The sequence below is a fragment of the Epinephelus lanceolatus genome, chromosome 3 (assembly GCF_041903045.1).
Source record: "Epinephelus lanceolatus isolate andai-2023 chromosome 3, ASM4190304v1, whole genome shotgun sequence".
Classification (NCBI taxonomy): Eukaryota; Metazoa; Chordata; class Actinopteri; order Perciformes; family Serranidae; genus Epinephelus; species Epinephelus lanceolatus.
Genome location: NC_135736.1, coordinates 13,343,601 through 13,357,578, shown reverse-complemented (window position 1 = coordinate 13,357,578; position 13,978 = coordinate 13,343,601). Strand labels below are relative to the sequence as shown.

At 40.6% G+C, this 13,978-nt stretch overlaps 1 protein-coding gene across 1 annotated transcript in view; it reads right to left on the bottom strand.

The window, feature by feature from the left end:
• Positions 1–7,497, bottom strand: part of pik3r5 (phosphoinositide-3-kinase, regulatory subunit 5) — a 30,728-nt gene extending 23,231 nt beyond the window's left edge. The window contains exon 1 of the mRNA XM_033623236.2: positions 7,224–7,497. The gene's annotated coding sequence lies outside the window, so the exon portion shown is untranslated. The remainder of the gene's footprint in view (positions 1–7,223) is intronic.
• Between the last annotated feature and the right edge of the window lie 6,481 nt (positions 7,498–13,978).

Here is a 13,978-nt window from a genome sequence, read left to right as displayed (position 1 = left end):
AGTTTTACCATGGAAATACAGTATACGCATGTACATGTGGAAATTCTGGGAAATGTCCAAATTTCAGAAGTGGAACAACAACACTTCCCTAAAGAAGCTTTTTAAAGATTTGCTCTTTTAGAATTTGACCAGCTTAGCAGTTTTTTTGTTTCTGACACATTAAAGCCAAATTCTCAGGAACTATATTATTTTGATGATGTTAGTCAGAACTAAACATGCACACATAAATCAATGAGCTTGTTTCAGTGACGAAAAATAGGCATTCTGTGTGTTTGTGATTCTTTACAGAGTGAAGTCGGTCAGACAGAAATGAGCAATGACATCAAAAACAGTTTTAGCCTGATTACATCTTCTCAAACTTTCCCCAGTGTGTGACAAATTCCCCAGTTCAGATGAAAACTAGAAATAAACGAAAGCTGTCAAATGAACTGTGTTAATGAATGACTCACCTGCTCTTATGCACCCACTCACCTAATAACCCTATCTCACACACACACACACACACACACACACACACACACACACACAAACACACACACTAGTTTGACATTTTTGTAAATATGCTTATTTGCCTCTTTCTGACAGTAAGGTAAGAATATTGATGCCACCCTCATATCTGTCCATTACGATGCTTCATTTAGCAAAAAGACTGGAAACAGAAGCAAACAGCTACACTGGTTCTGCCTGAAGGTAAACAAAATCCATCTACCAGGATTTCTAAGGCTCATTAACATGTTATTTTGTTTACTTCATCCATATTAAAAGGTGTAAAAGTGTCTTGGTTGGGGGAAAGCATTCATTGAAGTTGCCTGGAAACCCCACAGTGATAACAAGACTTATTTTTTGTTTTGTTATTGATGTATGAAACTCTCAAGATATTATGTGTTGATAGGTGAGTATTAGAGGTGTGGTTAGATTTTGTTACCATCAGACGCAGGCCCTCTGTGCGTCTTATGTGCCCCCTTTCCCTCCCTATCCCGACTGTGCACAGGTTGCACACGAAACACGTGCGGCAAGAGAGCTCTTCTCTCCCAAAAACTATATCATCAAATAAAGGCTAGCTAAAATACTTTTTTTTTTTCAAGTACCCAGCCATAAAGTCCCTTGCATCTCTGTTATGTTTTGATGCCTGGTGATTTTGGCAGTTCACTGGTGGGAGGGGAGAGGCACGACCAAATCATGGAAAGTTAAAATCGTTCCACTATGTCAAGGAAAATTAAGAGGATGAAGAATAACAAGCTTTTATGTGACTCACCAATACTAGCCTATGTATTTTTGAGGAGCTATTCTAACAGATAATTTAAAGGGAAGTGCTCGGGACAACTGACCCTGGTGTTCCCCCAGTGTCGGTAGCCCTGCTCAGACAGAGCCAGTGTAGGCCCCTTGTTTCCAGGCTAACTAGCCTCTGATACGAATGTCCAACTATTCCTTTAAAGGCGTGCAAACTCAAAGGTCAACGTTAAAAAGGAACACAAACAACACAACGCACATACATACAAACAACTGTCCATTCACACATGTATGCTCACACACATACAGTACCAACACACACATACACTGTACAAACATCCGACCGGCCTCATCATTAACACCGGTGGAGGGGTGAGGCAGGAAGCTCATGCAAACCCGAGTTCAGAAGGGCAGAGGAATGAAACCCAATTATCCCCCACCACTTTGCTCCGTTTCCTACAGTTACCATTCAACAACAATACCAACAGCTCCAGAGGTAAACACATCCATGTAGCCCCCTTTTTTCTCAGCGGCCCCTCCTCCCCAGAGAGGTATTGTGTCTGAGAGGTGTCCCGAGTGGTACTGAGCAGGAGTACAGGGCCGAGCGTTGTGGACACTTGTGCTGAGGGCTCCGCTCATTGTCAAGGCTTTGGATGAGAGCCCGGTCAGAGTGGAAGGAACTAATAAGTCAGAGTCGTGATGACTCCTGCATCCAGGATGGGGTTCAATGGAGACATGCAAAGGTAATAAAGGAGGTGAAAACCTTATATGAGGTGGCACAATTCAGTGAAAGTTTATCAGTGCTAGTAATTGCTCTGCTGACGACATCATTACTGTTTTAGCACTTGCATTGGTGTAATTTATTTCACACTAGTAGCCTTTTTCACAGAACAGTGCTGGAATGATTTAACTCTCAAAGAAAAGCTAGACACAAACATGTCACAAAGATGTTATATATTAAGTCTTTCGTAATGTAACATTTTTTTAAAGTCACCAAGTGATATTTTTATGAAAAATTCCATTCATTAAGGTCAAGTTGGCTGATAAACGGTTAATTCCCAACACAAATATTCTATAACAAGCATCAAAATTTAGCAAAAATATCTGTACCGCAATTCAATAACTGCATTCCCTTTATTTGTCAATTTCCGTGACATGACACCGGATGAACACATCACAAAGTACACTAACTGGGATTGTAACTGAAAATTTCAGTCCCAACTCCAGAGTGTCATCACAGTTGTTTACGAGGAGTTGCTAGTCAAATTGCAAATGCACGAGTCTGTGGTGTTTCATAAGAGGATGTATGCAGCACATCCCTAAGAGTCAACAAGGTCACTTCCACATTTCATGGGTTGCAACTTGCAACAGTGAGACAATAACAAGCTGCACTCATGTAGTGGAGGAACACTCACGCTGACTGGATTAATCAACTCTTACTGAGATAGAAAGCACAGAACAAGTCATCCCCTCCCCTCCCATTCTTTGCTGCCTCTCTGTGTTTTCTCCTCTCTATCAGCCTCCCTCTCTTCTCTAAAGTTAAGTGTCAACATTTCCCAGACAAGCCGAGGAGTGCCAGCACTTCACCTCCACCTGTGTCTCTCTTTCTCATGCTGTCCTCCTTTCTTTCTCCCTCCTTTAGTCTCCTCGCAGCCTGCTTCCCATCTCTCCCAGTGATCCCATTACCAACTGCTTCCTAACAGGAAGGTAGCTTCCCTGCTCAGCTGAGGAAGCAGGTGCCTCCCTATTGTTGTGGTGTGATCAGACTCTCGCATATACTCCCACAGACCAGGGAGGAGAGCTTGTGTGTGTGTGTGCGTGTGATTGATGGAGTCTGATATTCACATCCAGTCTTCCTCTGCTGGCCCACATAGCTGTTATCCCCCCTTTTCTCTCCACTGACCTACTGGATGTGAACTGGCCTCTTATGGCTTTAGGAAATCACAGTGGTCCAACTCCAAAGCTCTTCTGTAACTAAGTGCTTCCCTTTAGTTCAAACAAGAGCTACCGGTGAGAACTCAGCAGTCTGGGTCTGTTTCTCAGTCTGTTTGCTGTCATATTACATGATCTTGCAGATGCCGAAATTCCCATTTTTTAAACCACTTTCAGGACTTCTTGATAAACTTTGAAGCTCGACCCTTGACCATTTCTCTGCTGGCAATTTTAGGGGAAAAAAATCTTATATATAATGTGACTTAAAATCTTCTTTTTTTGTTTAGTGCAAGATCTTGCTGTACTTCGAATCCTTCCCTTTATATGAAACTTATTGAGTTAGTATGTAAAAGTAGTATGTTAGTATGTGAAAGTATTGGCTTTAAATAATAAATACACATTGCAACAGTCTGCTCTAATCACTTACTGCAGCATCAAAACATTGAGGTTGTTCTGTCACTGAAATAACCTTTGGTCTTAACTTCCGCAATAAATCCTGATAAACACATGATGAAACCACCATTAATGCAAATGTCAAGTGATGTTGTATTAGGTTATGACATTTCACCAAGCAACAGGAGCCAGTGGTGACTCTGCTACACAAACAGGACTGAGTGAATCCTCGTTTGCTGTATTTCTTATTTCACACTAAACAACATTCAGCAGATGACGCAGATGTCTATGATTTCCAGCAGACAATCATGTGCTTTTACATTTGTTAAAATTCGATATGGGTAAATAAAACATTTTGTGTGCTTTAAGGCTTTCATCCCTGATTTTTTTTTTTTTTTTTTTTTGCAACAACAGGTGTGTTGTGCATGTTCGGAGATGCGTGTGTTTACACACACGGGGGTGTTGACCTCAAAGTATGTGTCGTAAAGGTGAAAATGAAGATTTCACTGATACCACAGCCGTAAAGAGACAAACAGGAAGCAATGTTGTGAATAACACACAGTGCTGCACTTGGATATCATAGTCAAGCTCTGCGAGATGTCAAATTTAAAAGAAAAAAAAGAGAGTGAGAGCATGTAGTGATGGCCTTCATTCTTCATATCTGAGATGTGTGGTAAACAACAAAGCTTGTCAGTATCTGCTTCCTCCAATCAACAACAATAATCTGCGTTCATTATTTCAGGCCTGACACATGACTTATACGGCAGTTGTTATTTCTCAACAGGAGGAGGTGATTGTATTCAAGCTGATTGTGAAATTGAACAATTTCTAAGAAGAATAGACGATCCCTTCCTTTGGTTGCGCAGGACGAGTCTGTCGTCATCTGACAGGCGGGAGGCAAGCAGCAGGGGAGTTCATTACATTTAAGGCTTATGATTTTCTTTTGGTAAAAAAAGATGGTATTAATACTCATTATGTTGTAGACCACCACCAAGAGAGAGAAGTTGTTCATTAAAACATGTGGCAGTATGTGCCTCATGGATATAACGATACTGAAATCAAAGGTAAATTTAGCCACTTGTGATTTTGTGGGATCAAATCTCTGTTGAGTTTAGTCTCATGTAGACAGACCTGTCTCCACAGCACTGTGTCAGCACTTGAGAAATGTTGAGTTAACAGTATGGTCAGCATTGTGACCTGAAAGTCCTGCAATTCACCTGCTATTTGCTGAAGAATACTTTTTAACTCGTTTTGACAAGACTTGAGACTTGACTTACTTGAGAATTTAAGGGTTACTCCACTGATTTTACATATAAAGACTTTTTACGGGTACTGAGGAGTGTTTCTGCAAATTTGGAAAAAGTTGCATCGAGAAATCTATGACTTCAGACGGAGCTGCATGAAATCTGGTTCTTGAGAAAATTTACCAAATGTCACTTGATATCACTTAAGTCGGCACTGGATGGGGCTGAAGACTGCCGGTTTGGGAAAAAAAAAAAAAAGTTGTGTCTTGTTTCTGGAGTCAGAAAGAAGTGAGATTACCAGACCACTGTAGCCTCCTCCTGTTCTCTGCTTGAGGCTAGCAGCGTAAGGCTACGTTAGCTGCTACTAGCATAACATGCTGAATCTCCCAGGAATCCCCCAGTGACAGCGCTGGGCTCTGAAACCAATTTTACATAGTGGCCAAACCTTGAAATTACAACATCTGGATGAGTCATGTGATGCCACTGGACCCAAAAAGACTTTTTCCAATAGACTTACATTGTGAAAAGAAAATATTTTTTTGATCATTGCAACCCTCACAAAATGATTTGTTCCACCATCTGGAGTTGATCCAGGAATTGTGGGATCAAATCATTTAATCCCGGTTGAAATTAGCAGAGGGCTATACTGGAAGTTAGCTGCTCGGCCAACTAACATAATGCTTCTATGCTCGCAAAATTTTGTAGTGCGCATGCTCTATCGGTGAAACGATACAAAAGATCCAGGTGATTTTATACCTTTTTTGACTTAAAGCACCACTGAGAAACATATAGGAATGAACAGGACCCTACATCCAACACTGTATGCAATCTTTACACATACATGCAAATCTCCCATAGAATTGTCAGTAGTAGAGTTGTATTGTGGGTAATGTAGGCACGAAGAATGTGAGGGATAAAAAAAACAATATTTTTGGTTCTGCTGTGTCGTTTATGGTCCTGAATTTTAAATTGTCCAATTGTGAGTGCAATGTACTTGCTCATCTTGAGACTTGAACTTGACATATGGATTTTTTAAAAGTTTTGTATGGATTGTGGGGCGCCAAGTAGCTCACCTGGTAAAGCAGGTGCCCCATGTACAAAGGCCTTGTCCATGCTGCAGCAGCAACCTCCAGCCCCTTGTGCCATGTCATCCCCTCTCTTTCTCTTTCTCTGTCTCCCTCTTTGATGACAACACTGTCCTATCGATTAAAGGCAAATTGCCCTCAAAATATCTTGTTTTTTAATTTTTTATATGGATTGTAATCATTCCAGTCAACTGGAGGTCAAAATTTGCCGTGATGGGCTCTACATCACTGAATTAAAAGTCAGCTTCAACACAAAAGGCACCTACAGCCACCTTTTATGGCTACTGTACCTTTAATTCAAATACGGCTGACAGGTGGTTGGTTTATGTAGTAAAAAAGGATGTTGAGTTCAGGCGTTGGCTCAGTAGAGTTTCTATGGGGTGGAGCCCTCAAAGATCACTGACAGACTGTTGTGTATTTATGCTTCAGAGACAGTTAAGAGAATTCTATGCTTGCAACCCCGGGTGTCACTTTTCAGGACAAATTTTAAATCTATCCACATAAATGATGAATCAACTAGTGTTTCTCATATTATGAAGTTCAGTTACAACTGCATGTAGATGTTCAAATCAATTACACTTCACCTGCCCTGTAAAATCAACTACAGCCACTGAAATAAGGAACATGAGCCCATATCATCTTTATGTGGCTGACACAGAAATCTGACACCAACAGATCACACTGGCTTAAATAACTTGTTCCCATTTACAGATAACGTCCAGGCATCGAACACGTGTTGCCGTGTCTTTACTTCCTCAGCATTTATTAAAAGTATGAATCATATAGAGCATCTGAAAAAGCAGAAGTGCCCAAAGTGGTATTGCAGTGGGCGCCTGTGAGCTCACATGGGGAGGGGGGGACTGTCAACACACCAGCCTTGCTTTTCCCATCACTGTGAGGCTGAGGCTGCCCATCAGCTCCTCTGACAGAAAACAAGACAACCGTGGTGTTCACAATGCAGAGAAATGACCAAGAATACATTTCATGAGTCAAAACAAGATGACGTTGAACGTTGACACTGACAAACCTGCTTTAAAGACAGAAGTCCCTGCGATGTCAGTGTAGCATCGTACTGGATGGATGAAGTGAAATAATTTGCAATAAAAATATATTGTCAAAAATCATTGTATCCTGAGATACTACATGCATATCTAGATGCAAACATGTCCATATTTTCAAATCAGTGGCCTACTGTCAGTCATTATTCCCTGAGCATTACCAGAGAAGACAAAGTACGTCTCCAGCTCATCAGGGTGACAGTGTCAGTGACTGCTGTCCCCATCTGAGCCCACAGAGCAGATGCCCTTCAAAATAAAATATACTGCCTCCATTGTCTTACCTGCTGTTTACTGTCCAGCATCCATACCCTCTGAATGTGTCTAAAGAGTCCAAATAATCCAAGGCAAAGTGTCTCCAGCTCAGTGCGACTGCCATTCATTCACCACGCACATCACGGTTTAACAGACGAACCCACATCCTGGGCACGGCGGAGCAGTGCAGCGAAACAAGTGTGAAATCATCCGCTGGTATCTGGTTGTAGCTCACTGCTGCGCTCAAAGACTTCTGCGCTTCACACACACACACACACACACTGTGCCTCACAAACAGGAAGTGTATGAGAGAGGTACATGTGAGCACAATGAGGGAGGCTGCTGGTGTGTGTGTAGGTGGGAAGTGTAATTGTGTGTGTTTCTGCGTGCGTGTGTAAGAGGCTGCCTGTGGATTTTTGAAGGGATGTTGGCCTCTAGAAGGAAGTCATCTGTTTGACGTGTTTGTTTTCATGCTATTTTCACACTTGTGAGCAAAGTGTCTTTGTTTGGGTGCTGAGGCTTTGTTCATTATATTCTTGGGCTAGGAAAGTATTGGTGGTACTGTGATTAATTATCCTAACACAACAAACACAGAGGGCTTTTGTTTTTCAGTGATTTTCACCCATCAGTGTTTCAAAATCAATGATTTCAATGGACAAACAAGATCAATACTTGTCTTAATAACTGTCTGAACAGACTGTAGCTAGTAGTGAGTTATGGTAAATGGCAAGCAGTGGTGGAAAGTAACTAATACATTTACTCAAGTACTGTATTTAAGTACAATATTAAAGCTCTGGTTCTGTACTTTTCCATTTCCTGCTACTTTGTACCTTTTACTCCACTACATTTATTTGGTAATAGTTACTAGTTACTTTACAGATTCAGATGAATAATACAAAATATAATTAAATAATAAAATAAAGTGCATTATTATAGCTTATGATAAGACTTTATTGATCAACTAACCAGCAGTATATTAAGTAATTAAAATGAGTCCGACCTTTATCCGATGCAACATTAAAGTGATGTTAAAAATTAATGTTTTTATTTTAATTATAGGGTAATCGAATACTATACATTATTCTTAAATGTGCAATTCTGCAAAATGAGTACTTTTAATTTTGGTACTAAGTATATTTATTTGCTTATAATTTTGTACTGTGACTTGGGTGAAATTTTAAATGCACTGTGTTATTGCCTCTTTTACTTAAGTAAAAAAATGTGGTAAGTAAAGTGATTATGTGATCTGAATTTTAGTCAAATTCAAGATAATATAAATATATATATATTTATCTATTTATACTTACATAACTGAGAATAATGTACTGCTTTGTGTCTACTTCCTCAAAGACTGCAAGGTCCATATTTGTGCTCCCTCTCTGTACCCCCCCTCAGTCCTCAGTCAGGGAAACACTGACCTTACTTCCCCCTCCTGCTTTGCCTGTCATTTACATTTCATGTATTAGTGCGACTGTGAATTCCCCTTCTCTTGAAGTGAGGGAAATGACAAGCTATACAAAACAGTGACAGTAAACACTAACAGTATTCAGCCGGTGTAGTTCTGCACACATTTTGACCGGACAGTGTCATTAGAGCATGTATTAAGGCTTATTTACAAGACACCTTTGTGTGAATCATTAACACTGCGATTTCAGTACTTTAAAACTAATAAAAGATAGAAGGGAAAGTTGGAAATCATAAGAGAACTTTTTCTTGTATTCAATAATTCCACAGAGCTTCAAAGTACATAATTTGATGTTATTTGATGTGATCTTACTGGTAAAAAAAAAAACTGTTTTTATTGTTATATGTCATTACGCAGCATTAGTACAGTAAAGGTGGTTCTATAAAAATACATAGTGTGATGAAAAGATAAAAAAATCATTGTATGATTTATTGATCAGGTTGCTGTTATGATCAGGGTGTGCAGGACTGTACAAAGAACAAGTGTTGCCACTTGTACAGTACAGGCCAAAAGTTTGGACACACCTTCTCATTCAATGCGTTTTCTTTATTTTCATGACTATTTACATTGTAGATTCTCACTGAAGGCATCAAAACTATGAATGAACACATGTGGAGTTATGTACTTAACAAAAAAAGGTGAAATAACTGAAAACATGTTTTATATTCTAGTTTCTTCAAAATAGCCACCCTTTGCTCTGATTACTGCTTTGCACACTCTTGGCATTCTCTCCATGAGCTTCAAGAGGTAGTCACCTGAAATGGTTTCCACTTCACAGGTGTGCCTTATCAGGGTTAATTAGTGGAATTTCTTGCTTTATCAATGGGGTTGGGACCATCAGTTGTGTTGTGCAGAAGTCAGGTTAATACACAGCCGACAGCCCTATTGGACAACTGTTAAAATTCATATTATGGCAAGAACCAATCAGCTAACTAAAGAAAAACCAGTGGCCATCATTACTTTAAGAAATGAAGGTCAGTCAGTCCGGAAAATTGCAAAAACTTTAAATGTGTCCCCAAGTGGAGTCGCAAAAACCATCAAGCGCTACAACGAAACTGGCACACATGAGGACCGACCCAGGAAAGGAAGACCAAGAGTCACCTCTGCTTCTGAGGATAAGTTCATCCGAGTCACCGGCCTCAGAAATCGCAAGTTAACAGCAGCTCAGATCAGAGACCAGATGAATGCCACACAGAGTTCTAGCAGCAGACCCATCTCTAGAACAACTGTTAAGAGGAGACTGCGCCAATCAGGCCTTCATGGTCAAATAGCTGCTAGGAAACCACTGCTAAGGAGAGGCAACAAGCAGAAGAGATTTGTTTGGGCCAAGAAACACAAGGAATGGACATTAGACCAGTGGAAATCTGTGCTTTGGTCTGATGAGTCCAAATTTGAGATCTTTGGTTCCAACCGCCGTGTCTTTGTGAGACGCAGAAAAGGTGAACGGATGGATTCCACATGCCTGGTTCCCACTGTGAAGCATGGAGGAGGAGGTGTGATGGTGTGGGGGTGTTTTGCTGGTGACACTGTTGGGGATTTATTCAAAATTGAAGGCACACTGAACCAGCATGGCTACCACAGCATCCTGCAGCGACATGCCATCCCATCCGGTTTGCGTTTAGTTGGACGATCATTTATTTTTCAACAGGACAATGACCCCAAACACACCTCCAGGCTGTGTAAGGGCTATTTGACCAAGAAGGAGAGTGATGGAGTGCTGCGGCAGATGACCTGGCCTCCACAGTCACCGGACCTGAACCCAATCCAGATGGTTTGGGGTGAGCTGGACCGCAGAGTGAAGGCAAAGGGGCCAACAAGTGCTAAACACCTCTGGGAACTCCTTCAAGACTGTTGGAAAACCATTTCAGGTGACTACCTCTTGAAGCTCATGGAGAGAATGCCAAGAGTGTGCAAAGCAGTAATCAGAGCAAAGGGTGGCTATTTTGAAGAAACTAGAATATAAAACATGTTTTCAGTTATTTCACCTTTTTTTGTTAAGTACATAACTCCACATGTGTTCATTCATAGTTTTGATGCCTTCAGTGAGAATCTACAATGTAAATAGTCATGAAAATAAAGAAAACGCATTGAATGAGAAGGTGTGTCCAAACTTTTGGCCTGTACTGTATATTTAACTTTTTCATTACCTGTACTCACCTAGTTAAGCAAAGCGTCTAAAGACTGACTTGTGAGTCTAGTACTCACCTGGTGAAGGTCTACGGACCAGAATGTATTTCTCTAAGACAGAAATTCTCTCTCCTCTTGCTTATGGACATTTCCTCTTGCACACCTGTCTAAAAAAAAGATGTGCATGAGCCTTCGCAGTCAAGATTTAAGCCTACCTCTAACTTTCTATAACAAAACAGATGCAAACCATGCAGCCAGGCAAGTTATCCCAGAAACTAAGGGCTTCCCTAAAAATGTTACAAACTGATGGGACAATGACTTCATGAAAGCAAATGCAGAAGTGATTAAACCCAAGCTAGGTTGAGATGGAAAACAAACTACAGGAGAAACACATGGAAATAAGTTACTGACTGAGGTTAGGGAGGAGGTAAACAAATAACAGGATCCTGAACAAAGAAACAAACCTGATCAAATTGTTCAGAACTGCAAAGTGGTTGAAATTCAAGAAGCAGAGCCTCTGAGAGACTGAAAGAAAAATATTTTTTTTACACCTTACCACAGTGCTTTACTGTACAAAGATCTGTTTGTTAAAGGCTTCTGATCTCAGATCTCTCTATTCAAAATGCCCTTAAAAAAACAGCAGTTGCTCAGAGGGCTTATTGTTTTGTTTGTTTTTTTAAATTTCACTTCTCTGTTACTCAATTTCCTGACGGAGGTGATCTCTGAGCCTCTGCAGGATTAATTATAGATGATTTCTAGATAAGGGAAGTCGCTTCATTTCACAAAATTCGAGTGAATGCCTAATATTTTTTGCATCATGGTTACTGTGTGGTTTTGCTGTATAGGTGTAAACCTTGTTGACACTTTGTCTGGTTGCCCTAATTCAACCCCTGTACAGACAGAAAGAGGCCAGCAGCTGTCAGACATTACTCTTCTTACCAGCTGGTGATGTGGGCAGCGTGTCTCCACAGCAGATCTGACAGAAATTAGATAAAAATGTTTTTATTTTTCTGTCCATGCAAGAGCAGATTTAAAGCAAACAACTGTCAACCTCAAGAAAACGTGATCATCCGGTGTTGTTTATATGAGTGAAACCACATTTGACTAAGCTCTGTTGACTGCTTTGCCTGCTGATTTAATGAGGCATGATGAAGCCTTTTTTGTGGCTTGTCATTTACATAATGGTGTAGCCTCTAATTTTTGTTTCTATGGCCACATTTCCCTAAAAAAGATGCTCATCTGTCTATCTGTGTGTGTGTGTGTGTGTGTGTGTGTGTGTGTAACATATGAATATTATTGTTAGTTTTCCCACACTCGAATTGTTCCATTAAAAATCTCACTACTGAACTCAGCAGTCTGCAGCAGCCCACTCTAGTAATACAGTGTTTACCGTTCAGACCTGCAGCAGCCAATCATCTTGCTCATTACACAAACGGTGTTATACCTCCACCGCCTGGGAAAGTAGAGGCACCACTCGCTGCATTGTCAGGCTGAGGACGCTGTTTCTCTCCATGGACGCAAGATGGCGCTGTTACTTCTACTGCCAGCATTCAACAGGTCGAGTGAAGCTGCAGCTGCAGCAGGTTGGACTGCACGAGGGAGCTTCAATACGGGAGACATGTATCCTGCAAAAACAGTCACGTTTTGTTCTTTAAGACCGAATGCTGGTTGCATGTAAGTAGATTTTACAGTCATTTTGTATCCGATGGACTCCGTGTGGTTTTCAGTGAGTATTATTACTCTGGAAACACAAGTGCTTCCGAGTCATCCTACCAAAATACCTGAAAACTGTATCACACCATGAAAATTTAACTTAACCGGAAATTAAGCAAACTTCCACATGATGAACACTTCACATTTTAGTTTCTAAGGTATGTTATTTTGAAGGAATCTCTTAAAATATTCCTCAATCTTCAATTTATTTAGGTGGCTATACATGATACGGTGTTGTGTTCAAAGACTTAGGTTAACATAGGTCATTTTTTCAATTTTATTCTCTAATAATGCGAGTATAATAATGTACTTTAAAGGGGGACTATGCCCATTTTCAAAATTCATACATGTTATTCCTATGGTCTAAGACAGTCTAAAAATAAAAGCAAGCCTGAACAACTTTCTCCCAAATCCAAAAACTAGAGTGCTAAAACTCAAACTTGTGATGCCATAGGGTGTAAAGTCTGGAGCTGCTCCACAGTTTCATTTTTCATTTTTCATTTATTTATTCCTTTTGACCCCTCCCCGGGGTATAAGGGGCAGACAACAAAAAATAACATTAACAAATCAGGACAAGTGGCAGCCAATGCACAGCAAAGTAAATAAAACAGAATTTGTGTACATACATACAAGTCAAAGCAAATCAAGAGAAATGAATTGAGAAAGATGTTATAGATGACACAGAGAGCACCCATAGGAGTGTTCTGAGTATATGGGTGCATTTTCGGTTAAGAAGTGGGAACACTACAGTAGAATAAAGCTCATTTGGGTTTGAAAAAGAGAGGCAACAAATGTAGGTTGACAAAATCAGTCTGATTATGGAGCAGCTCCAGACTTTATGACATCAAAAGTGTGAGACTTACTCCATGGTTTCTGGCTTTGAGAGAGTAGCTCATGCTCACTAATATTAATTGAACTTCCAGGCCATGGAAACAACATTCATTTAGACTGAGTCCCCCTTTCATTAGATTCTAGTACTCTTTACACTACAAATTGCAACCTTATGTCAATGCCATGCTTCAGAATTTTAGTATTTATCAGCAGGATACCACAGATCACTCTGCCTGTCTCAAGCTTTTATCATAAAGGGTGACAATTATGATCATTATACTGTATTCTGCGGGAATATGCCTCACATAGTTTTTTGCTTAAGGTGCTTTACTGCCCGTCCCGCTGGTTTAACAACATGATCCTATCAGGTGTAGCTCAGACTGAAGGTGTGGCATGCTCCGAATCAGTGCTGTGCGCTCGCTCCAGTTGTTTTCTTTTTCTTCCTGCGCTTGTTTGCGTCTAATCTTCTGACGCGCCACCAGTGGATGTCGTTGTTCCGCCTGGTGTCACCCCTCAAGATGAGCTGACCTAAAGCTGTGCCAAGCAAGATCCGATCCGGGAGAGAGAGAGAGAGAGAGAGAGAGTGTGTGTGTGTGTGTGTGTGTGTGTGTGTGTGTGTGAGTGTGAGAGAGAGAGCGTGAGAGGGAG